Source organism: Balearica regulorum, chromosome 6, assembly GCF_011004875.1.
Source record: "Balearica regulorum gibbericeps isolate bBalReg1 chromosome 6, bBalReg1.pri, whole genome shotgun sequence".
Taxonomy (NCBI): Eukaryota; Metazoa; Chordata; class Aves; order Gruiformes; family Gruidae; genus Balearica; species Balearica regulorum.
This window is the reverse complement of record NC_046189.1, coordinates 13,531,000-13,556,861: the sequence shown is the minus strand read 5'-3', so window position 1 is coordinate 13,556,861 and position 25,862 is coordinate 13,531,000. Positions and strand designations below refer to the sequence as shown.

At 39.3% G+C, this 25,862-nt stretch overlaps 1 long non-coding RNA gene across 3 annotated transcripts; it reads right to left on the bottom strand.

The window, feature by feature from the left end:
• Window positions 1–8,397: 8,397 nt before the first annotated feature.
• Window positions 8,398–20,635, bottom strand: LOC142602253 (uncharacterized). 3 transcript variants are annotated; one of them, XR_012835921.1, is made up of 6 exons: window positions 20,103–20,635; window positions 19,800–19,883; window positions 18,488–18,539; window positions 14,190–14,288; window positions 9,504–9,678; window positions 8,398–9,305 (listed from the first exon to the last, which is right to left on the bottom strand). It is a non-coding gene; the product is annotated as an uncharacterized LOC142602253 (long non-coding RNA). The 3 variants fall into 3 exon arrangements; XR_012835920.1 differs by having other exon boundaries at window positions 14,171–14,288; window positions 20,107–20,635; XR_012835919.1 differs by having other exon boundaries at window positions 20,107–20,635.
• Window positions 20,636–25,862: the final 5,227 nt, after the last annotated feature.

Sequence of the window (25,862 nt, the reverse complement as noted above, 5' to 3'; positions counted from 1 at the left end):
CTCTTTTTTAGGAAGTCTCTTCTTCTCTTGCATACTGCTTTTCAGAGTTACTTTTACTCTAGAAGTCTCCTCCTGCGTTTCCTGATAACTGGGAGATCTCAAAACTCTTGATCCAGATTCAGGCTCTATATCCTGTGTTAAAAAATTAGGAGAGCAACAATAAAATTAACCATCAAAACTTAGTCTTGATTCCAGTGCAAAAAAAAAAAAAAAAAAAAGCTTGGGAAGGTGTAGAAAAATCCTGAGGTTTGGTTTCACTTCTGCCTTAACCTCTCACCATGTTTTGCGCATCTGTAAACCCTGAAACTCTTCAGAATAATTTCAGTACTATATGACGAACAACTCATGTAATTGTTAATGGCCCTAGCAGGTAGCTGTTACTCTCCTTGGAGATCACTTGTCTCCTCATTACTGAGGAAAGTGAGTCCCATTCTCCCTTATGCAGCAATGAAGATCCAAAGACTCATTTGCAGGTGCCTTGCATATTTAATAATGGTGAATATTTTAATAATTCAGTTTCATTTATGTAACACTTAACATCCAAATATCTTGAAGTATTTTAGAAACTCATGATTTTTATTTTTATTTTAGGAGTGATGTGAATCCATAGCTTCTGGTGACTTTAGCAACAGCAGTAAGCGGTCAGTTTCTCTGAAGATCAAGCTATAAATAATATTTCACTTTTTAATAAATTCTGCATGAATGTTATGTAAAGTCCTGTTTGGAATGTATTTGCTGAATATGGTTCTGAGGTGCATTTGTAAATCAATAGCATAATTAAAAGTAAAAAGAGAGGCTTTATTTTGCTTCTTGTCTTAGGGTAAATTGGTCTAGAGCAGGCAGTTGTTTCTGATTGGTGTGACCTGAATGTAAGGATTTTTTTATTAAAGAGTTAGCACTATCATGGCACATTGTTCTTCTTGCCACACTAGAGTAGTGAAAAAACCCAAATGTTCGTTCTGAGCATGAACTATAACAACTATTACATTTAGCTTAACCCAAGGTCTGTATAAAACATCTTACTTGAGAGAGAAGGCAAAAAAAAAAATCTTTCTTAATCCCAGTTGGATATTTTATTTTTCATTTTGGTTTAAAAACTGATTCTGTTTTGAGGTCATTTGGTATAAATTCCACTGAAGACCCTCTCCTTGGGCACCTACTGTAAATAAATGCTGAGAGACTACTCCAGGCCTATATAGAGAGTTGTAGAGAACAATCTATGTTAAGTATATGTCTTCTTCCCATGTTTTGAGAGTCCTGGTACTTAGCATCACATCACTACTCAGATTAGAGTCATCAACCTGGGTTAATTGGCTGTTTAAGACTAATTTATAGTTGTCTTGTATAATCCAAATAGCTCAAAGCGTGCAGAACTACCTGATTAAGTTTTCTGCGGTGTCACCATGCGCCTTGTTCCTGATATACATTTTCTGTATAACTTGTTAGTTTTTCTCTAGAGTCTGTCTCGACTGGAGTGTATAGTTACATGTTTAACTTGAATGAATTGATTTACACCTGAGTAGTAAACCTCATGCAGCCTTTTATTTTTCCTCAGTCCTAGTTTTAAGAGGTTTCATCAAAACACCCTAAAAACCCTTAGGTGCTGTAGCAGTCAAGTGTTTTAATCTGAGGACTCTGACAGGGGATCTGTCTCTGACTATAAATAGGAGGCAACGACTGTCCTTTCTCACTGTGAATATGGGCCTTAGAGGTATCTATTGTTGGGGTAAGATTGCTGAAAAATTCCACTCTGATGCTTCACTGTGTTAGACAATGTGATAGACAATAATGCAATTAAGATGCCTGACTAAAACAGAAACAAAGGAAGTGGAAACCTAGTCAGAGTCTTGTTTTCAGAAATGAAAGTTAAAATTTAAAAACCTGCTGTTTCTGTGTGAACTTACATCTCTTTAGTAAAGTTTGTTGTATGGTCAAAGCAGGTTTCCATTTGTGTAATACTGCATTCAAGTTTTTTGTCCACTTGCATGTCTGGATCTGTGAAAGTGAAGATCAACTCATAGGTTAGGCCTGGCTCAGATTTGTGCAGAATAGTTTTCCTTGCTGAACATCTGTGCTGCAGCTGTGATTCAGTGCCATTGGTCTTAGTAAATAAGTAGCCAAACCATAGCATGAGAGCTTTAGTTCTAAATTTGACATTGGGAAAAAAAAAAGGTGATTATGTTTAGCTCCCTCACCCCAAAAGAAATTTAGAACTTGATGTTGCAGCCTCTGCTAGCTAGAGTTACGGATTTTTGATAATCCTATCAAATGTATTCTTTCTCAATGTATAAAGTGGTAAAAAGAATGATTTAATAAGGATTAAATATGAAGAACTAGTGGTTACATGCTCAAATTAGTTGAATTGAGGGACAAAGCAAAAAAAAAAACAAACCACCCAAATTACTCTCCAAACTTAGGTTTAAGATTAAAGACTTTGTAGACAAAAGTGACAATAGTACATCTATGGGGGAGGGATTTCTTCCCTTTTTGGGTGCTCTTAGGTATATTTTAGAATTGAAGGTTTGAGCTTCAGATGCACTTCCAAATCTTTGAACCAGTATTGAGCTTTCAAATGGTAAGATAGGTAAAAGGTCTCCTGTAACCTTTTATTAGGCAGCAATAGTAAAGGGATTGTTTTTTAAATTAAAAGTTTGCAGGTGACCTATGAGCCAGACTGAAGCTACTAGATCAATGCTGTGGTGCTGTCAATTATCTGGACCTCAACTGTTGCGTAAATTAATAATAAAAAAAGGCAAGAGGATCTGTAAACAGCGATCTATCTTCCTGACAAAGCCTGGGGAGAGCTTTGTTGCTAGCATCAGCTGAAAGTACAAGAGTTTAAACCGTAGAAGTAAGCAATTCTGTAGCAGTAGAAGATTGTCTTTCCAATGTATATTTAAGGACGGTACATGGGAAGCATCTACAGAAAGAATGAACCTCAGGCCTGGAGAGGAAGGAGCAGGATTTCCCTGAAAAAGCAAGCTGTTCCGCTATGGGTATTCAGTGCTTTTCTCTGCAGAGCTGGCCTGTGGAGTAGGTTGTTAAGGTACCAGTAGAGAGAGCCATTGTTTCAAGGATGTGCAAAAAGCCAGATGGTACAATTTGCTGTCAGGGCACAACACTGAAGTGTGTTACTGTAAAAGCTCACAAATTTTTAAGCAGATAAAAACTAAACTCCTTCTAAAGCCCCTTCCACCCCCCCAATATCTGGATCACCTAACAGTTAAAGGCTTAAATCCATGCTTCTGCTTCTTTACGCATCCTGCAATGTATAGCCTTTAACGACTTACCTAGGATATGTGTAGAGCTAGTCTCAAAAGAGCTTATAGAGCGGGGGCAATCTCATATGCCATGGGATGTTGGTCAGGAAAGGGCTGAGGGAGATGCGAATTCCAACTAAATATGTAGTTATGAGTTTTGGAACTTAGGTCAAATGTGGTGCAGACCAAATTCAATGTAACAGCGTGAACTGCTCTTCCTGAAGTCTTTGGTTGCTGTTGTGACTTTTACAGCATTGTCAGCACTGTTGAAAATGAGGCATCCGTAGGGTGGGGGAGTTGCTGTCGTCCTGTTCTGAGCTTCCTTCTGAAAGTGTGCACCAGTCTTATTTTGGCTTTAAGACTGATACTGTAAGCCCAAGAAGTAACACAGCATTCCTAGCTGTTCTGTTACCCATGACCATTTGCAAAGCTGAAATGGGTCTATGTACTTTTGTTGGGGCATGTGTAGTTGCTTGGCAGCCTCTTGGCCCATGAGCAAAACCCTGTAGGACTTCAGACGCTGAACAAATCTCAACGGAAGACTTGACTGAAGCTGCAGCTTCTCACTTTGCTGCATGCTGGAAACTTCCTGAATTCTTGATGTTATGTGTCCTTAATTGTCAGAGGATCTATTACCTTGCCAAACCTTTCTCGTGTGGGGGTAATGAAATCTGAAACCAGGCAAGTTTTGCGTGGTTCTGAATTTCATCAGAAATCACATCTCACACTTCTCATTTCTTGCCTGGGGGAGAAAAACGCCAGTATCTTTCTGTCTCAAGAAAGGAGGCAACGCCTGCGTAGTTCCTCCATGCTGGCTGATTGTATTGACTTAATCATAATTGAGGAGAGAGTCAGATATCAGCTTGTATGTGATACTGGCATGTAGAGCCCTGTACAACCTAAGGCCAGCCCTGATGAGACAGCAAGAAGGAAGCAGTGATGGCAACATGAAAAACAGTTTTGCTGATGTATCTTGCAATTGTCACTAAAAGTTGAAGTGCGGATGGAAGAGCATGGAAACTACCTTTTGCCAGAGTTCCTCCTTTAAATAGGAAATACTGATTTCAGGAGATCTACTTTAGGTATCCAGAATCAGCAGTATATGCTAAGAAGCGTCAAACCGATATGATGCAGGCTATGTAATAAAAATATCAAAATGGAGAGAGGTCTTTAAATATTCATCTTCTTTTTTCCCAATGACAACCACAACAAAAAAAGAAAACTTTCTGAGACTACGTTGGGGGTTTTTTTGCATTTCTGTTTGATCCTTCAGAAGCTCTTAAGCCTTGCGTGAGTTCTCATTACTATTTTTGCAAGCTTATTTCTTATTTTTTTCATATTGTTGTAAGTTTGAGTGACTTTGTCACAGAGCTGACCAGCTGCAGAAAGAATCAGAAACACAATCAAAGCGTGCATGCTTGCTGCTCTGGATGTTTAGCTCTCACTGGTCTTAGTGGCTATGTTGTTTCTGCTGCCTTGCTGCCCCCTTCTCCCTCATCAGAAAAATGCAGTTAAAAAAAGCCTTTTTTTGAACATAAAGCAATCATTAGTATGTACTGTCAGTTCCACCAGCCCATGCTGTTGCTTCTCCAGTCTCACGCTATTGTCCACTGCGTCTTCACGTGTTGCAGGGTAGATTGTGATAATGCTAGGCATGATTCCAGCACTAGTCCTAAATTTGCTTTAAGGTAGTGAGAGGTATATATACTATAGATTTAATTAAAGTCTTTTTTTTTTTCTCCCTGGCAGCTGTACTAATGTCAAGAGTGCTGAGAAAGTTACTGGTTCCCAGCTGGCAAAAGCATGGTTGGGTGGGAAAAAGACTCTGCAGTTTGCTTGCACTGTTTCTGCAACAGTGAATGATAGTGGGAAGCATTCATAGAACTACAATCATGGGAGACTTCTCTTAAGTTATCTCAGATCGGCAGTTTTCTGAAGCATTCCACAAAACCAGTATGGCCTATAATGAAAACCATTTATTTACATTGCTGGAATCCTGCAATATTTTTGGTGTGTTGGGATGTGTCTTATCTTTCTCACCTCTTTTTCAGTCCTTTAAATGCTTTTCACCTTTGTATGACCTTAATGATTTGAGATTTCAAACCTTCATCAACTTGAGTTCCTTACCACAGTATCTGCACTGCAGGAAATAGTACTTTGCCTTGAAAGATCTAGGAACGTTTTGGAAGGTTGTTGTAAGGAGAAGAAAAGGAAAAGAAACTAATATAAAAATGAGTTCTGTGGAAACAGCTCTAGCGGCAGTTTTCAGAGCTGGGATGTACAGTCGTTATGGTCTTACTAACAAGAAATTCCGTATGTGTGGAGTTCAGAAAAGAGAAATCAACTATGAGATGAAACCCATGCTGTGTGAAAAGGTGTGCTTTAGGAACTTCCCTGGTGTGAGCAATGGGTAGCCGGGAGAGTTAAGAGGTTTAGCTAACAAATGCTGGAGAATAACAGATAAGAGAATGAAACTCCCTCTCTAATGCACTGCACTGTTTTCTTAGTGTTAAAAACAGCAGGAGAGAACTGGTATTGCTCAGTGTTAGCAGTTCTGGCCTGATACACACATGAAGGTTTTGTACATGTAAAGTACAAAAGGGAACATGTGGCTCTTTTCCATCAGTTTCCTTTGTTGAGCTTTGCTCTAATCTGTTCCTTCCCTCTTCTCTCCATATGCCTTCCGTATGCCTGAAGCTAGGCCTAAGTTACTGAATGCTGCATCAGTGTCACTGTGGCTTTCTGTGTATGATCGAGGTGACAGTATGTAGAGACTGACCCTGCAGTGACCAAGCATCAGCAAGTGGCCAGCAAGGATGTTATGTTTTACCCTGTATCTTCACTTAAATGAATTGTGTGACAAGGCTGATGGGCAACCTCAGTGTGACATAAAGGTCACTGTTGCATAAGTTTAAGCATCTGAGCTGCATTTCCTTGTGATCTGTGTGATGCTGAGCTTCTAAGTCAGTTGCTTGGAATAATAAGCACAGCAGTAAAAGCTGCTTAAGAGAAAGTGCTTGGATCTGGCAACAAAAGTTCTGAAAAACAGACAACTGATCCTCTCTGGAAGGATACCTGGCAAAACAAAGGCAGGTGAACTTGGTTAAGATTCTAGTCAGAAGCACCAAAATTAAGTGGGGCATAGGAGAGTAGCTAAAAAGTTAATACAACTTTCTTGTAATGTAGTTCTTAGCAAGAAGTGGCTTTCTGGATTCATTGTTAATGTTGCATGACAGATCCTTGATACTTAAGACTCAGTTATAGGTGATGCCTGTGCCTTGCTTCTATTTAAGCAATGGGGGATTAATTTCTGTGTGACACTTAAACCCAACAACAAAGCTGTCGTAAGACTCTAGTCCAGCAAGACATGCAAAATGTGATATGGTAACCAGCCTTGTAGGCTGTTTTATAAGAGCAGGAGGACAAAATTTGATTCAGGGTAACTGTTCAGAAAAGTCAAAGTACATCTAGCTTTTTTTTTAAAAAAAAAATCTGAATTTCAGCTTTTGAGCTGCATCTGTAAAAAAAAAATAATGTAGTGTTTTTCCTCAGAAATTGCTGAACTGAAAAAAGTCATGGGGGAAAAAAAAAGGGGTAAACTTGCTCTGACTCAAGTCTTGGGGAACTAAATTGAGCATTAAAATAGATTTGTACCATCAGTCTCCTTAGATGTGAACATTGCTAGGCTTAATGAGAAAGTACTGAAGCAGAATGACAGTTTCTTATTAACTCAACAAGACTTGTCTAGCTATTTCCACGCTGCTTTTGCTTGCTCATTAATGACCTTCTGCACTATAAAAAGAACAACCCAAACACTCTAAGCCCCTGGGAAGACCTTTTTATATGGTCTATCAGATGCTAAATGGCCTGCTAGCAGCGAAGAAACAACCCTGTGAAATGCTGATCAGCATTTTTGTCTTGTTCTTGTGCCTAGACAAAAAAGTATAATTGATTAAATTGTCTACTGCAAGATAACAAATGCAGGTGACACACTAAGCTCGAGTCACTCATGTCTGCACTTCATTCCAACCAAATCCAAGTTGACTTCAAAGTAATGGAGTCACAGCTGTAAGCAGCTCGGAAAGAAGATAAAGCTGTCAAACTTTCCATGAACACCACTATAAGCGAGTGAACTGCCTAGAAGGAAAATGTTTGTCATTGACCCATCATTCTAAAAAAGCAGAAAGTGTAGCAGGAAGGAAGTTAAAATAGTATGGATGTGATTATTTCCTTCATGTGCTGGCTGGGTAACTCAAGGGGGGAAAATGGGTCCTTGTGTCAGAATCTGAGCAGCTTCTTGCAGATGGAGCTAACGAGCAAATGCTGGCCAGGCCTGCTTTGTTAGCCTAGGGCTCACCTCTGCAGTCGCTTCCTCGCAGCTCCACAGAATTGCAAAGAATTCCTAGGAGTGCCAGGCTATGAGTAGCCAGGTTACCTGAAACAGGACTGCTCACTGTGATTGGGGAATACGTAAATCGGGTTGGTGAGTTAACTTAATCTCTAGTGGTGTTTCGCTGAGTTCAGTGGACTCTACTCAAGCCTTGTCTGTCAGTATGGGAGGTCACTGTGATGGGTGGGGGGAGCAGCTCAGAATAACTTGAGGATCAGAGCGCAGCGGAGCCTTCAAACATACACCATTTTCTACTCTTAGGGTTGATTATGCTTTTAAAGCTTCAGAAACTAGAACTGAAACCTGTGTTAATTATTTTCAAACTTCTTAGTGATCTTCAACTTTGTCCCAAACATCTGAATCTGGAACAGTTTTGAAAAATGAGATTAAATTTGAATTTTGATTTTTGTTTTGAGTTTATCTGAGTTGGGAATTGGTAGATGTGAGGGGAGTTACTTCACTAGGCATCAGTGCAAGTCTATTGAATCAAGTGGTATCTAGGTACTACCTATATAAAATCAAAATAAATGCCTGTACAATCCCCTTTGGACTGAGATTAGTGATTTGGCTTGATATGAAATCCCTTGATATGAAATCCCTATCCTCTAACCTGGAAAGCTTGCAGCTGTAAAAGAAATGGTATTTAGTAATAGACCAAGACTTGATTTCAATGGATCATTGTCTGAGTAGGGACATCAGAGCTTGGTTCCAGAGCACCAATAAAAAAAAAAAAATAGCCTTTTTATTTATTGGGCACTCAGACTTGAAGACTCCCAGGTGCCTCTTAGTCTAAGGGCTTGTCTGTACAGGAAAGTTAGTGTGCAATATGTTGGAATATGAATTTACAGTGCACCAACTCCTCTGTGTTCCCCTGGTGTTTGAATATTTTTAGCACACAGTAATGGTGCCTTTCTCTGTGGCAGTTCATTCAGCTTTGAACGTAAAGTAAATCACGTTCTGCTTAATGCCTGTGTGGTGAGTGAATGCCAAAAAGCCAATGCCCTCTAAACTTGTACTCAAACTTCTTCCTCTCAACTAATGCTAAGGGTGGGGTTTAGTAGGATTCTGCCTTTGTCTACGAAGATGACAAGTATGATTCTGCTTACTTTTTTAGAAGGGAAGAAAAAAGTATGATTTCAAAACTTCCTGTGTTTCAGTTCTCAATACAGCTTTGAGTATGTAGGGGTTTAGATCAGGGAGTTTCAGTATAATTCCACTTTGAAAGTAATTTTCATTAATATTTTACAGCTGACACTGAAATACTATGTATTTGAGCCTGGCCAAAAGGTTTGTATGTTGTTTTAGTGAATTGGATTGCGGTTTACTAACCTCCCTTTTTTTACTTGGTTAGTTTTAAGCTCATATCTATTCAAACAAATGCTTTGGCTTGCATATATGGAAGAGGTGATGTAGCATCAGAGTGAGAACATAGAGAAGGAATAAGGGAGGGAAGGCATGTATGTATTGCTTTGTGGGTTTGGGTTTTTCTGTGGCAGTGCTGATGTTTGCTGTGTTTTGATACTGTGAACTGAAGGTGTAAGGTACCTGGACAACCCTCAGTTTGCTCAGAGTTTTAATCATGAAAATGTGAACAAAGAAACCTGACTGTTGGAGAAACTTTGAAAGATGGGTGGTCGTTTCTTTTTTCTCTTAACCTGCAAAGAAAAGTGCAGCAATGACTCAAGCTAGTATCTTTTTTGAGGAAAAAAGAGAACAGGGAACAAAAGTTTTGCTAATTCAGTCTAATCCATACTTGATCTAGTTACCTTACTAAGGAAATTCCTTCACCCTTATTGCTCTGAAAATGTACCAGCTTGCATATAAAAGATAGGAAATAATTGTGAATCTTGTACCTTTCACAGAATTGATGTTACTTTACTGTTATGCTTCAGATATCCATGGTATGTCATAGGAATGCAGCAGAGAACCAAAGTCTAACTTAGTCTGTTTATCCTGCATTAATCTGAAGCTTCCAGAAAGACAATTCTGACTTTGTGGCTCTCTGAATTCAGCAACAGTGCTCATTTCCTAGAGGAAAAATGAGAGAGAGATTAGCTGTAAATCCATGCAGCCAACAAGTGGTGCCAAAAGAATTAGACTAAATTTCACATAACTTCTAACTAGCTCATTTCCTGAGAAGGATCTACTTTGTCTGGTTCTGTCCTTCTGTATGGTAAAAAGAAAAAGATACACAAACACATCAATGCTAAGGTGAATTATTGTATTTTTCCCAACTCTATTGTTAAGCAAGTTAGAATTATTCTATCCAGTTGGAGAACTAAAGCAGGCTGAAAGAAGCATTGCTGCTCTGTCACATTTGTGTGCAGAGCAGATGTAGCAACCTGATAGGAAGGCTGGGATGCTCATGGGGACTGCACCTGGAGTCCACACACACTGTCCATTGCAGAGAGCCCCATTCTGAGGGAATTCCTCCTTAATCCAAATGCCGTGAGACTGAAGGAGACAAAAGGTGAGTGGATGTCAACTACAGTGAGTTGTCTTCATGGGATGACTGTGGTGAACCAGTCAGCACTAGTTATTGCTTGGTTCTGGTTTGTGTGATGTTTGCAAACACACAAGTTTGCAGCTAGAGTAGATCAGAAAAAAACCACATTCTTTATTTCAGTCATGCTGGGAGAAGGCTCTCATCCAAGTAAAATTTTGTCTTGACCAGCTGATGTAGTGTACACAGCTTGTCCCTGCCTGTGGTGTTTGTAAAGCCATGCTATGCACTGACGCGATCATGAAATATCTGAGCTCGTGGTCTCCTGTGTTGTAACTGTGGTGAGGATAAGCCTAAAGGAAGTGTCTGCCCTTCACACAAGGGCAGCGTAGCTATGCTACAAGTTGGAGCATCAGTGTTAGTGGAGTAACCCTTTCTTCTGTCCAAAGGAATTGACCCACTACTGAACTTTTGGCTGTGGGAAGGGAAAAGTATTTGACCTTAAATGACTTGCACAAAGACCAAGAGGGAGACTCTCAGGCCAGGTCTTACAGGCAGCCTGGCTCCTGATTTTGTTTAAGTCAGTAGACCATATGTGTGTCTCCATTCAAGCTGAATGAATTCTCAGACTGTGCTACATTTCCTCCCTTGAATAATAATCTTTCATGAAAAGGAAAATGAGAAAACAAGGTAATGACAGATAGCACAGAGAAAACATTGGAAAGTGAAGAAAGAAATGTCTGGGAGTAATAGCAATGCTGATATTCCCATGTTAATGATTCAAGAGCTTTCTGACTGCTGTAGAAGCAAAAATGGTAGTTGCTGCAGTATACAGAGGTTTGGGCAGTGCGGGGAAAATTTTGAAATTGAACAGTAATGGTCCTCACCTTTGTTCTCGAAAGATACCTCCAGCTCCTTCCTGCAAGGTGTGAGGTGGTCTCTAAGATTGAAAATGTCCCTTTGCAGGTTTAAGCCTGTAGTTAATTAATCTGAAATCCTTCCTATCTGGACCTGGCTGGTTAAGAGAACTTAATAAATTACTGAGACACTGATCTCAAAGAAAATAGACAGGCAAAACTCCCAATTATATAATCAGATTTATCTGTGCCAGAATTGCATGAACATGCCCTTAGTATCTACTTTAGCTCCACATCTACTGTTCCTTTCACCCAAGCACAAATACCAGTGATTCTAGAGGCTCTTAAATTACTTTTTCGTTCAGACTGTATGTTTTGTTGTAACTACATTCACCTTCTCTGCTCCCTCTTCTGTTTTGAGGTCAGTTGCCTGTGACAGATACTATGTTCTATCTGATGCGTGCAACTAACCACTTGTGATTTTAGAGAACATGGTTTTAATTAGCTCTCTTCCTCTTCTCTGGTTGCTGAACAGAGCTGGCCTCAGGTGGAATTTTTTAATTGTGCTATTGCTGTCTCTGTTACACAAGCTAGAGTTCTGTTTCTTAGAGTAAATTTGAAACAAAAATGAGGCTTATTGTAGCAGAATTCACAAGGCTGGTCAAAACTTTTTAGTCATGTGAACAGTTGTTTTTCACGTGTGTAGTAATGTGCACAGAAAGTCAGGGAGATACAGCCCTTCCTCTCTAGGTTTGCCTGATTTTACTACCCTTTTTTATTATTTACCAAGCTTTTTTGCTGATATGTTTGCATGTGGTGGTGCTGGAGTTGCCTATTTCTGCTACCTCTTTAGGAACTGGTTTCCTGAGACATTCAGAGACCCACAGGGTTTCCCTTCTCCCTTTCCTCACTGGCGTCAGTTCTCATGTTTGACCTTTCACTAAGTGATCCAGTTTGCTACTTTGTCAGAAGATTTTTAAAAATTACTATTATTTTAATTTTTCTGGGCTATTTGGCTACTGGGTGAGTAAGCTGACAGATTCGTGGGGAAATAAGCAGATGCCAGGTCTGGCATAAGGGAAGTGGGGGCAGTGTGTCATAGGTTGGGGGGAAGATGGCAGTGTGGGATACCTGCTTTGGCATGGTCAGCTGTTTAGCCTGGCTTACTGCACTGGAGGTTTTCAAAGGCAAAAGCTGTCACCCTCCTTTTTAGGCCAGGGACAAATTACTAGGGCACAGAAGAATTATTCTTACCTTAAAAGTAAAACAAGGAGCATGACTAAAACAGTGCTGGGCCACGAGGCAGCAGTGACTGGAAGACCTGACTGTTGATTTCCTTTACTGTGACAGGCTTGGGAAAACACCAGCCTCTTTGCCAGTGCAGGAGAGTAACTCTCCACAACTTCATGGGCATTTTCCCGAGTATATCACATTGGTGGGTTTTTTGTTGTGGTTGGGGGTTTTTTGGTTGGTTGGTTGGTTGGGTTTTTTTTGTTTGTTTGGGTTTTTTTATTATTCCTTGCTCTAAGCTATTTAAATATACTCTGGAAAAAGCTATTGCTAGTTTAAATATACCAGCCTCTTATCTATATAACCCCCAGAATCTCCTATCTCCAAGGCAGTGGTTTCCAAGATTTGGGTGGGTTCCTGTGAAGATAAATCACATCAGAGGCATGACCTTTATCCTTGGTGCTATTTAAATAGCTTAAATATCTATTGACTTCATGCCTTGTGATTTCAGTTGCTGAAAAGTGAACACTAAAGAAAGGAAGAGTTGACCTACAGTGTATCAGATTGCTGATCTCTTCATTTATAGAGCTCTGCAAATACAGATGGTATTTTCCCAACAAATTCTCCTCCCAGCGCTACTGTATTATGTCCAGATACTTTTGAGAAGGAATCTGTGCATCTGTATGGAACCTAGCAAAAGAAAAGACTAGTGTCTGTTGTAAATGCTCAAGTTGTTCAGGGTAAGATGAAGATACAAGCAAAATAACTGGGAACCTTCTTTGTCTGCAAATAAATGTTCCCTAGTGGTTCTTAAGAACATTTTAAAAATAATTTGCCTATGTAATTCTTCATCTTTGTAGGGATTTTCTGTTGGAAGAGAGGATGGAGCTGTAACTGATTGCATCGGGAAGGTGTAATCCAGGGCATCATAGTCAGTAAATTTAATAAATAAATGTATTTGCATTTGTTCCTTAAAGGGCAGTAGATTCAACATATTACAGAAAAGTGTATGGCGCTCCATGTCTTCTATATTTACAAAATGGGTCCACTCCCATGGAACTCTGCTCTGGAATAATCTAATCAAAACAAAGTCCTGGTTTTATACTTTAAAGAGCTGTGGAAAAACTATATAATGTAAGCCAGTGTGATGCAAAGCTCACTTGAGTTTGGAGACAGTGTGAAACTATAACCAAAGAACTAATTCACCAACACTGATGTGTGAACTCCAGCCTATTTACTAGACTGTTCGAAGATCAGAAACACCAAGAATAGCACTAAACTGAGGCCTGTGGGTCAATGCAAGGAATTCAGAAGATGTATATGTAGTGCAGAAAGAGGACTTCCCATTCCTCTACACTTACATCAAACATTGTCTTTGAAGAATTCTGACTGTCATCTCAGACACTGCTTCTGCAATAAGATCTGAGAGTAGAATTTTGTTTATGGAAGTTTTGTTTTGTCCTCAGAATATAAGATCCCTTGCATAAGGTCTGTAGTTATTTTTCTCTCAGCATAGGGTAGACTGTTGATACTAAACAAACAAAAGGTAAAGTATAATCTGGCCTTTCTAACATGCCTCAAGCTAGCAAAACTTTAGCTTGGAAATGAAGTACTGAGGTATTACCTCTTCCCTTCATCATTCTACATCTTTATCTGAGCATTCAGATAAAGGTGATAAAGGGCAGCTGTCTGAAGGAACTGATTTCTGCCTGGCTGCAAACACCACTGTTTGGTCAGGACATGAACAGTGAACAGATTTGCCTGGTTTCTTAAATACAATCTCTCGTGTTATGAGAGTTGTTTTGTATTAGTTTGCTATTTGAAAATGTGTTATCCAGCTCAGTAGTTACTGAAAAACTAAATCATCTATGGTGTGTGTGTTGGGTTTGCTATTTTGCTTTTTACAACCAAAAACTTCCCTTTTCTTGAGTTGGCAGGCTAAGTTTGTCATAAAGGTATATGACAGCATATTAGACAACACAAATAGTACCTGCAAAAATCAAACATACTGTCTCCGTATTTCTAAAGTTCTGAGGGTCTTCTTTCTTCTGGACAGCTGACTGTAGAGCTTTTTGTGAAGATAACCAGAAGAATTTCAGAGCCATGACCTGCAATGAGTGATATTTAATATCTGAAATATTTTCAGAAATAGTTCTCATAACTGCAAATATTAAGTTAACTCCTGAACGTGGCTTGATAGCCAGTCCTTTTCCTGGCTTTGGATGGTTGTGTAATGTTGCTGTGAACCATTAGCTGCAATTTTGCAGGACAGAGGCAGCAGCATTTCACTAGTGAGGTGATCCCATCTATAATTTGCTTTTATAGCACAGGGGTTTTTTTTGTTAATGTTTATAAAGTGTTTTGAATTAAGTGGCACAGAAATTAGTATTATTGTGACATCTGTTCCTTCCTGAGAACTTGTGTGACCTGGAGGACCTGTATGACTGTAAACCAACAACATAGCCTGCGTCCCTATGAAACAGTAAAGAACTAGAAGTGGGTTGGTTGTGTTTCTGTGGTTCCACACTACTGTTTGCATTACAGCTCCACTGTTCCATCAGCAGGGAGGGTCTCCACAAATTCTGGTGGTCTTTGGAAGCAGTAGGTTTTGAATGGTGTTGAAAGCTCTAGTGGGTGACCATGGAGACACAGTTACAGGTAAAAGAGCATTCAGCTGGCATGCTATGCTGCTGGCATGCTATGCCTCTGTCATGCTGACAAGGGCATGAAAAAAGTTTCAGGCTTTCTGCCATATCTTGCCATATCCATAGCCTATCCTTCTGATATTTATCCATCGTACTGCTTCTTGGTCCTGCTTTACCTTATGAAACTTTTCCAAGATGCTTTTTCTTACCACAGTTATTTCTGCACATTCCCTTTTCAAAGTTATCTTGGGTTAATGTAAACTCTCCCAACTTGAAAAGATAATGTCTCTATTTTGTATTTTTAAAAGTACTGTGTACATTTGTGGTACTATAAAATAATTAGCATGGATAACATAAGAGCTCATTTGGGTTATAGATTTTTAGTGTTATGATCAGATTGCAATGGGATGGGTAGCAGATTGTGGAGAAGTACCTATCCTACTAGCTGTTGCTTACGTATAACAATCCTCGCTATTTATCATAATGGTTTGAAAGAAGCTTAATAGTAAATCACTACACAGTTTGGATGTACGGTTTGTTCAGATTGACTGGCAGCCTTTGTGTAAAACAGGCCCAGGGCTGGAACAGCAGAATTGTTGCAGATCAGGACTGAGCTGGATTGGCACTGAGGTGTGGGAAGCTCATTTAATGCAAGTTGTAGCTGGTGGTATCAGTGCTTCACTTTCATGAGCATAGAGCTTAACTTGCTGCCAGCCTGGCAACTTCCCACTGGGATAATGCAATGCAGCTGTAAGATTGTTTTGGCTCTGTGCTAACTCCTTCCCATACCTTTTTTAATAGTCTATCTCCTGCCTTTCCCAGTCCAGTCATAAAACCCTTCCTAACATTTGTTCTACTTTTAAGAGGTAGTAAGGGCATGGCAGTTGATAACAGAGCCAACACCCTTCCATAAAAATGCACTTTCCAGCAGTGAAATATGCTGTCTTTTGGGGAATTTCAAGAGTTGATTCTGGGGGATTGAGTTTTGTTTTGTGTTGTTCTTTCTCAGCTACCTATTCCTCATATCACAAGGCTGGCTAATGTGCAGTTTGTGTATTACTGTGACTATTTAAAAACAGATCTGAGACTTCTGCAATGGAATAACAATCTAGCTTGCTTGAGTCTTGACCTATTTAAAGGTATATGAAAAAGCCTGAGACCCACTCTTGGAAGACAAGACTTCTTCAGGTTCTTGGTCTTGCCTTCTTCATAAAATCAGGACTAAGTTTGGCTCTCTAGAGACTAGATGCATAGTCATGGGTGCTCAGTTTGACCTGATTGTCTCAATTGTTTTATAACAAAAGTAATTATTGATGTTGTAATTCATGTATCAGTTATGGTAGAATGAAATTTGTTGTTTTAATCTTAACTAAAAGAGGCTCAATTTCTATTTATCACCTAGCTTTCCAGATCTTGACTATCAATAATGCAAAGAATTTAAGAATATTATAGTAAGCTTGTTCCTTCTTTCATAGCTTCAAACCTGAAAGGACTAATACAGCTTTTAAAATCAGGATAGAGCCTTCTTTCAAGGCAGTGAGGAAAACATCAGAATAAGGCTAAGGAAAAGGTAGCTAACTACACTGCACATTTGGCTGCAACCTTCTTGCTCAGAACCTGTAACAAAAAGCCTCCCAACCCATCCTTCCTCATGTGATTATTTTCTTCTGGAATTTGACCTTTAAATGAAAATTTAAATAGTTTTGATTTCTTGTGGGGAAGCCACAAATATGGAGCAGTGTAAACTGTAGCAGTGACAAATGTTAGTGTCTGCAGAGGCTGAAACAATAGACCAGAGTGGTGAAAACTGCACTCCCCTCCTGCTTAATTCCTTACTTTTGTATGGCACATGGGCCAAGGTACAAATTTTTAAGAACCCAAACTGACCTCAGAGGGAAAGGAGAGAGGCTGCTTTTGCATGTCTAATTACCCTCTTTCTTAGTAAGTCAGTGGTGATTTCAGCTGTAGTTAGTTAAGATCTGTTCCCCCCTGCAGCCAAGGTGGTAAATTGTTTCTGTTTCTCTTCTAATGTTCTTTCTCTATCCTTGCCCTGACAAACCATTCTTGTTAAGGGAGATTTCTTTCTGCCACTTTTGTTGGTGCCATTGTGTTACAGATTGGTTGGGGAGCCTGTGCAAGACCTGCGATTAAGATCTGCAAAAGATCTGGAACAATTTGTCTAGGTTTTTTCTAAATCATCCCCGTGGCCCCCAGGCAGGCCCTATTCTTTGCCTTGTGCCTTCCTGCTCTAGCCAGTGGGAGGGTTGGAAGGAGGCAGGGATCAGACATGGAGGCCTGGGATAAGAGTTAAATAAGCCCTTAAGAGACAGAAATTACACTTCTAAATAATTATTCTGGTTTTCAAAATATGCTGAGTGGCCTGCTGTTAGGAGCAAGCTCGTTGTCTCAGTGTCCTTAGGACTGACTAAATATAGGGAAATTCAGGTTTGGGGTTGTATTTTTTTCAAAAAAGCTTGCCCCTGTTGTCTTGACAGCATGGAGTAGGAAAGCAGCAAGAGATTATCAAATAATGTGTATTGGAAATAACTGGTCAGCATCTGGAGGGTGCCAGGGTGCAGTCGCCAGCATGTAAAGGCAGACATCTGGAGGATGCTTTGGGTTCCTGAGATATTTTTATGAATGAAAGGTGCTTATGACAGGAATGCATGCTGAAATAGGCAGTGCTGATGGAGAGTCTCTACAATCTCCTTATCTTCTCCAGTAAATCTGCCCCTGAAGATAGATGTTTAATAACATTCCTATTTGGTTGCACTTGTTAAAAGTGGTTGAACTAATGACCCATAATCCAATAGATCCATTTGTAGTGAATTGCATTAAGGGTTCAGTCCTGCATTGCTGATTTAGCAAGATCTCTGCTTCATTTACTGCATTTCACTGTTGCAGCTCTTGCTTTCTGCTCACAGCAAATGATGTACCTGACACTGAATGTAGCCTGCCTTTCAGTTGCAAAAGGGCAACGATTTCTTTGTATGTATAAAAGATTAACAAAAATTTCACATGCCCTTAAGAATCAGTAAATGTGTATGTGACAGAAATTTGAGTTGTTGCTTCATTATGATTTGGTCAGATAACTAATGTGTGTGGTAGTAGCTGTGTGCACTAATGTCTGGCGCAAATACCTGTGAATATGAGTCTGAAATTTGCTTTGGTCAGTAATACTTCTGCACTGAAATAGCTTTTTCCTGCAGACATTAGAGAAAGGTGGAAATGTGGCCAAAGTAAATTTGTATCACACTTCAAACAAATACCTGTGGAATTCTTTCTATTTGGCAAATGAAGTACTCCTAATCACTTCAATGGGAATCTGTCTGGTTTAAGGAATGCAGTATCCTGACCTAAGACCCCTACTAACACTTACACATAATGAGACCCACTGAACCATGTGGGACTACTTATGCACATGAGTAATTTTATGGATAACTTTGTGCAATATGCAGGTCCAGGACAGTGGTTATGATTGCAGTCACTGATTTTTGATTGCAAAGTAACAGACATATGCATTAGGCTGGAGTGACAATGACCCCAGTCATGTTTTCCTGCTGCTGCATTGGAGATGGTCTCCTCTTCCTTGTAATCTAACTCTTGTAGAGGACAGTTGCTTTCATAAATCCTGAAAAATCTTTCAGTAGCTATTTACTCACCAGTTTTTTTGTTAGACTGAAATGACTGTCTGGCCTGCATTCCAGGAACTTCCTGTAATAAAAAATAAATGCATAAATAAGCCCCCCACCCTTCTGCTGTCACTCAATTATTTGCTTTGTTAGAAAGCTCTGCACTTCAGAGTAATGATAATTGAAGTGGGTGGAACTGTGTGGGAAGAGAAATAACTACTTTTATGAGATACTTCTCATAAAACTTTTTTCGTTTTCAAGCATTGCTCTCAAGTTTGAGGTGTTTTATTGCCAAGTCAGATATTAGGCTTTCTTGTTTGCTTTTCTTTATGCAAGAAATGTGTTGAGGCAACTGGATCCTGATACCCCAGCTTGTGCTCTCAGGTTTTGCAGCCTTGCCAGTAACACTTAATGAGGGCCTGGACTGAACAGTGACTGATAGGAATAATCTTCCCACTGTTACTAAATAGCCTTCAATTTAGTAAATCGAGAGACCAAGTCAGGCCCCAGGGAAGGACACAGCAAAACAGTGAGAGCAAAAAGATTCACTTCACAGCCTGAAAATTCTGTCCTATGCTTAACATGATAATGGCTGAACATTTGTAGCAAAACTGAGGTGTTTCATATGCTTGATATAAAAAACTTCATTATATTTTTTTATAAATTGCAAGTGTGTAAAGCAAGCCCAAAGCAAGGAAAGGAAGTAGCCTAAATAGAGACTATTGACAGTCTGTTTCCCTTTTTTATCCTCCATGGTAAGTTAGACTACTTTCCATCTTCTAAATCTTGTGTAAGATCATGCACACCTTCCAGTGTAAGCATTCCTGTTTAAACCTCTACTGTAACCTCTGTTTTCCTGTCCCCTGTCCTTCATTTCTCCCTTTGTTTAATCTGGCTAGATGCTGATCTACAGGTTTTATTAGAAAAAACCTGCTTCCTTGGGTGAGACTCAGTGGTTGTCGCATCCCGTGTCTTCAGGATTGCCTACTATTGCAAGTTCATTGAAAATTTCATTTTCTCCTGGATGTGACAGGGTAGGGCTTAATCTGGATATCTGTACAAACCACAAAGGGGAGTAGGTGGGGGGAATGACTGGAGCATTCTAGAAAAAAAAAATAAGTCCAAGTTTCTGCAAGGGAAAATTTGTAGGGAGAAGCAGTTTCTCTTATTAGACTTACTGACATAACTGGGAGGAGGGAGAATAGATAAGCCTTTAAGCCTGCAAGCCCTTCTCTAGGTCTGCTAATTACCTACCCACTTAATGCAATATGTGCTTATGTTTTCCCATAAATATTTTGTGTATTACTTCATACTGAATTTTATAAGAAGATACAGCTTGTACCTTATTACTCATTTCTTCAGTCAAAGAGGTTTCATGTGAATATCTGAAGATTGGCTCTGGTTTCAAAAGGTAATTCAGTGTCTCCTGCAATGAAATTGAGATCATCTTGATCAGGGTCTATATAGTTTTCTCCATGTCTCTGCTTATAGAGTGAGTTTTAATAGGATTATTGTTTAAAACAAATAAACCAAAACCACAGAGCAAGCAAGCTAGACTAACATCCTCAGAAACAGAAATTTCACCTGTTTTGTCTCTTCTAGAAAGTGGACAGCATAAGCAGTGCCAGTTCCCATGTACACAAACCTACTAATATGCAAATAATATCCGATGACAGGATAGGTCCATGTAGATCTGAGACTGCTTTAATGAAGCAGTGGTAGAGGCATTTGTGTGGTGGTAGGCTCAAGGATGAGAATGGCCAGAGTCAGGCTAACTTCACACCTGTGAAATAAAAATTGCATATCAGAACTCTGTGGAGGGTCTGCCCCCTCTCTCCTGTGTATGCAGGCAATGCAGGGGGTAGGATGCATCTTCTGTGTTTTTCCTTGGGGAGACTGAACTGGGAGGTTGGGTTTTCAGCTGAGGGAAAGCAGCTGTCTCCAGCTGACCCCTGTTAGTGGCTGCCTGTGTGTACTTAGACAGGTAGACTCCATAGTTAAAATACTGGCCGCACCAAGAGCGGGGTCACAGTCACAAACTCCTGTAGAAATGACGCAAAACTCTAGATGGCCAATTTTAATGTGACATTCCATGGACCAGAGTTTGCCCTTACCCCTTTTATCTGAGACCTCCTTGCTTCTCAAATTCTTGCATAACCTCATTTGCTGCATCTTGCGTCATAATCTTCAAGTGCTGCTGTGAAACTCGGGAATAACTTGTGAACTTTGTGTGTGGTTTTACCTACTTACTAATAAATAGCTCCCCATAGCTGCTCAGACTTTGAAGAAGGAGGCAGTAACAGGATGATTTAGGTTGTTTCTTTATAATACAGAATTAAAATAACATCAATTATAGTTTTGTGTCTTTTCAAGTATCTATACTTTTTCTGCAATCTGCTAACATGAATAAGAAATGCAAAATGATCATATAAGAAGTCTGTTCTAATTATAAGCATATTTTTATCCATATAAAGGATTGTTCTAGTCACCTTGAAATTTCCCTCCAGAGAATGGCTGCTAAAATTTTCATGTGATTTTGCTCTAAAATACTAGAGGGCCCTGTAGCTGATTGTCCTATAACAATAAATATAAAGACTTTGCCTTATATGTGGTACAACGAAGAAATTCTTATTATTTTTGTAGACCAGTAGCATTTACATTTTTGCAGTAAGAGGGCAACTTGGTATCTGTGACCTGATAACTCTTACTTTTTTTAAAAAAAAAAAAAATTCATAAATCCCTTGTGAATCTCTTGGCTAGAATAGAAAAAAACTTCCACTGTTCTTCAGTAGAGTCTGTTTCTGAATACTTAAAAACTGTAAATAAAATTGGAAAGGCTTTTGTATTCCGACTTGGAAGAATATCTTTGCTCAGACTGTGACTAACCTGCATGCCAGTTGTTTTAAACCGCTGACTCTAGCTTAGTTTGTTACTCCTTGAGAAATGCGTTAGGATTTTTTTCCTCAGTTGAAATATTGACATGAATGTTAATAGTCAACATCACTGTTATTGATGTAGTTTCACATAAAAATTTGATTCCTTTCTGCCTTTACTTCTATAAAATTACTAAACTATAAGAACATCATTACAAACATGAAATCTTGTCTCAGGGATGGGTGTCATCCTAAAAAGTTAATGGATGTAGCATCTGAAGGCAGAAAGTACTATCTGTCCACTCAACTTGTAAGATTTGGCATTTAAGACTCTTCAATGTTGGGACCATTGCAGGAAAGGCTTTTTCATTTTTAAGGAGCTTTTCACTAATGAAAATGTTTGCTTTTGCAGGTGTCTTTGAATCCTGCAAGAACTGAGTGGTGTCTTGTGGTAGAATAGAGTATGGAAAGCCCCCCACTGAGGACTTGCCTTCCATGCAGTACTGAACAGCTGACCATGGTCCGATGTGGCTGGGATCTGCAGACAAGCATACAGGAAGGTAAACTGAGATGATGGGTATGTCTGACCTCAGGGGAGTGGGGAAAGCATGACATATTGACAGTGAGAGAACCCGCTTCAGTTGGACTTTCCTCTGAAGCACAGGTGAAAGAGGAGACAGACCACACAAGAGTGGGCACTTGTTTCCAGGGAAAATCTGCTTAGATGAAGCAAGAACTGTATGAATGACAAATGTGTGTCACTAAGGTTTGTAGTGTCATCACAGGGTATCTGGGTGCTAGACACTAATATGGCCATCAGTGTAGTCTGAAGGGAATATGTGCAAATGGATTGTTAACACATGCATTGTTAAGAGAACTAGCTTGCCAGAGACAGCTGTGACAGCTAAACTATTTCAATCCCACAAAGAAGCGAGTGTTGGCTGGGGCAAATGTTGGCTTAAGAAAAGTGCATTTCAAAGAGGAGCTAGTGCAGAGGTAACTGGCTTCAAAAGATCTCCTGTGGGCTACTCCTCGCCTTCCTGCACTAGTGGCGGTTTTGCCATTGAGTTCACTGAGGCCAGGATTTTGCCCTGGGAGTTAAGATTAGAGAAAACTACATTCTGATGGACGATCTCAAAGTGGAACTTTGAGGGGTTTTTTTATGGTCTTTGGTTGCAGTACCTATGGTAACTTGGAATGAAAGACGTGTGTTGAGTTAGTGATAACTGCTGGAAGGAAAACCATTTTCAGCTTTTTCTTGCTCTCCACAAATAATCACCATCACTTAGATTTAAAGAATAAATTGCCTGATGAGAAAATAAGTATTTAAATGCTGCCTTATGTATTTTAGCTGTTCCTGAGCTTGTAATGTTTAACATTTTTTGGTGAAAATATTTGTGGGGTTTTTATAATTGTGCTTAAAAGGATTGAAGGAGTGAGACAATTTGAACAGCATGTTAAATTGGATATCTGGGAGCAAACATTTGTGGAAAGAAAAAAAAATTGTTAACTGTTGATTGTAGAGTTCAAGGGTAGACACACTGGAGACTGTCCATTTTTATTTTTCATTAATTACTTGCTTTTAAGATATGGTTTAATTAAGAGATAAATAGTATAATAAGCATTAATTTTCTCCCTCAGAACAAAGATTGCTTTCTAGAAAAATCTGATAACAAAGAAGAAAATGTGAGCTACACACAACTCTTAGTGTTCCAGTCAGTTATTTGTATATTATCACATTTTACCTCATTAAGTATTCAACCTTAAAGTTCTTAATTTAAAATTATTATGGGAATGCTGATTTCCATCTTTGTTATTTATTGATATACCTCTGGTAGTTTTGGGGAAAGATCTGAAATGTAACTTTTAACATTTTAATATATAAGTTAACAAATAAAAAACATTTCAAAATTATTTCCTTATTTAAGTTTTGGGTTCTTGAAAGCTTGATATACCTGGAGGGTTTTTGTTTTTGTTTTGTTTTGTTTTTTTTTCCTGTTATAGAACTTAAAGGAATAATGCTTATAACTGGAAATTAGTAGAACCTTCATTTTAGTGGCTTGTAATTTTTTCAACACCTAAAACAGATTCTGTTGTCTCTGTCAGTAAATATAGAGAAAAATGTAGAATAGTTTCTTACAGAGCTGAAATGTGTTTGTGCTTTGGAGTATACCTGACATCTTTTGATGAAGAAGGGGCAAATTTTTTATGATTAACGTACCTCATGCTGTTCCTGTGGAAAGTGCCTCGAATTTAGTCAAGTTGTAAGCCTTTGAGAAATTTCTATTTGCATAGTCCGGTAATGTTTGTAAAGAAGAGTTGGAGAAAATCCATTACTATTGCTTTCCTATCTCTTTTGCCTTAATGTTTTCCCCAGGATGCTTTACCGAGCCCCACTGTCACTATTCACGTACACATAAGACTTGAAAATGCATAAGTTTAATATAATTATTAAAGATTTTTCCACTTGGGATTATATCCCAGTAGCTTAATAAGGCACACTCTTGTCATGGTTTAACCCCAGCTGGCAACTAAGCACCATGCAGCTGCTTGCTCACATGCCCCCCACCCTCCTGGTGGGATGGGGGAGAGAATCAGAAGGGTAAGAGTGAAAAAACTAGTGGTTTGAGATAAAGACAGTTTAATAGGTAAATGAAAGCAAACCAAGGAGTCCATTCACCACTTTCCATCGGCACGTAGGTGTTGAGCCATCTCCAGGAAAGCAGGGTTCCATCATGAGTAACGGTTACTTGGGATGACAAATGTCATAACTCCGAACATCCCTCTCTTTCTTCTTGTTCCCTCAGCTTTATATGCTGAGCATGATGTCACATGGTATGGAATATCCCTTTGGTCAGTTTGGTTCAGTTGTCCTGGCTGTGTCCCCTCCCAAATTCTTGTGCACCCCCAGCCTACTCACTGGTGAGGTGGTATGAGAAGCAGAAAAGGCCTTGGCTCTGTGTGAGCGCTGCTCAGCAGTAACTAAAACATCTCTATTATCAACACTGTTTTCAGCACAAATCCAAAACATAGCCCCATACCAGCTACTATGAAGAAAACTAACTCTGTCCCAGCCAAAACCAGCACAACCCTATTATAGTTTATTGTTATGGTTTAAAAATATTTCAGTGCTTGTAGGAAATCTTAAGTTCTGTGACAAAGATCTGTCTTTTTTTTGGTAGTCTCAATCAACATCTTACAGCACTAATGCTGTCTGCAAAATAACATTCATCCTTAATAATTTTAACAAAGGTCAGACATCTTTAGCTGTAATAATGGTTCAAAGTGGTTTAAATGCTAGCAGAGGTATTACTTTGGCAAATAACTATCCTTGAAGCTTTATTTTTAGAAATAATAGCAAATGCAGCTTGTGTTCACATGTTTTTAAAGCATCATGCATGTGACATTTACTGAAGGGGATACCTTTCATGCTGTGCTAGAATTGCTTTCCCTGTTCACATAAGAGATTGTTTGATACCTTACACAGTCTCTTCCTAAAAGATATGTTTTTCACAGTTATTCTGCTAAATAAATACTGCTGGGAGGTTTCTTGGTTTTTTCTTGCTGTTTTTAGGCTACCTTAATAAAGCTTCATCATTTTGTAATACAGTTTTACCTTAGAACATAACGTTTCACAACAAAATGTATATATTTTGATCTGAACTAGAGTTCTTTTCCCCAAAATACAATTACAGCACATGTTCTCATTCTGTGCAGTCTAGAGGAAGGCCAACTGCGTTCAAATAGGTTTGGTCAAGGCTACCAGTGTGTTTCCCCAGTCATGTGCCTGACTTCATCTATGCAACAGAAATGAGCTGAGATGCCTTCTCCTGCTTAGGGTGAGAAGAGCATCTCTGCTTTCACTCTGAATTCTTTTGCTTTAAAGGAATTTACAGGCTTTAAAGGATGCTTCATTGTATCCAGAAAAATGCCCTGTGATTAACTGTATTGCTGGTTTGTAGCTCATAGAAGGCCCTCATATCCAATCCTTTTGCCTCTGAAACCCCCTGGAAGAGACTCTAGGAGAGTAATTCTTTGTGAGGATGTCCCTGTTTGCAGATGAAGGTTAAGTTGTCTTCAGTAGGCCTCAAGAAGGCAATATTCATTCATTTCAACCCCACTTCTTCCCTGCATGTGGAGTCAGGCCTCTAGAGAGAGACTGAGAGGCTGAAAGCTCAAGTTGTTGCTGTAGGGGCAGAAATGTTTCCCTTCTGTATGGAGTAAGAGAAGCTAAGCAAAGTTGATCCTTCACATGCATCTATACCCAGCAAACACAGAAGAATGTACAGAAATAATGTGAGAGTTGTGGAAACATTGACTGTCACTGACTGTACAATTTTGCTCGAGTCATAGCAAAATTAGTAAATGATCTTGTAAGAAACTTAGTTAAAATAGATTTCTGACTGTCAGCTTTGCATGTTGCCCAAGAGAGTAACAAAGAACAGCTTGTTACACTATGCCATTTCCCCTACCGCCACTGAGGTTTTCCCTGTATTATTTGGGGGGGCAGTACAAACTCTGTGGAGCGGTAC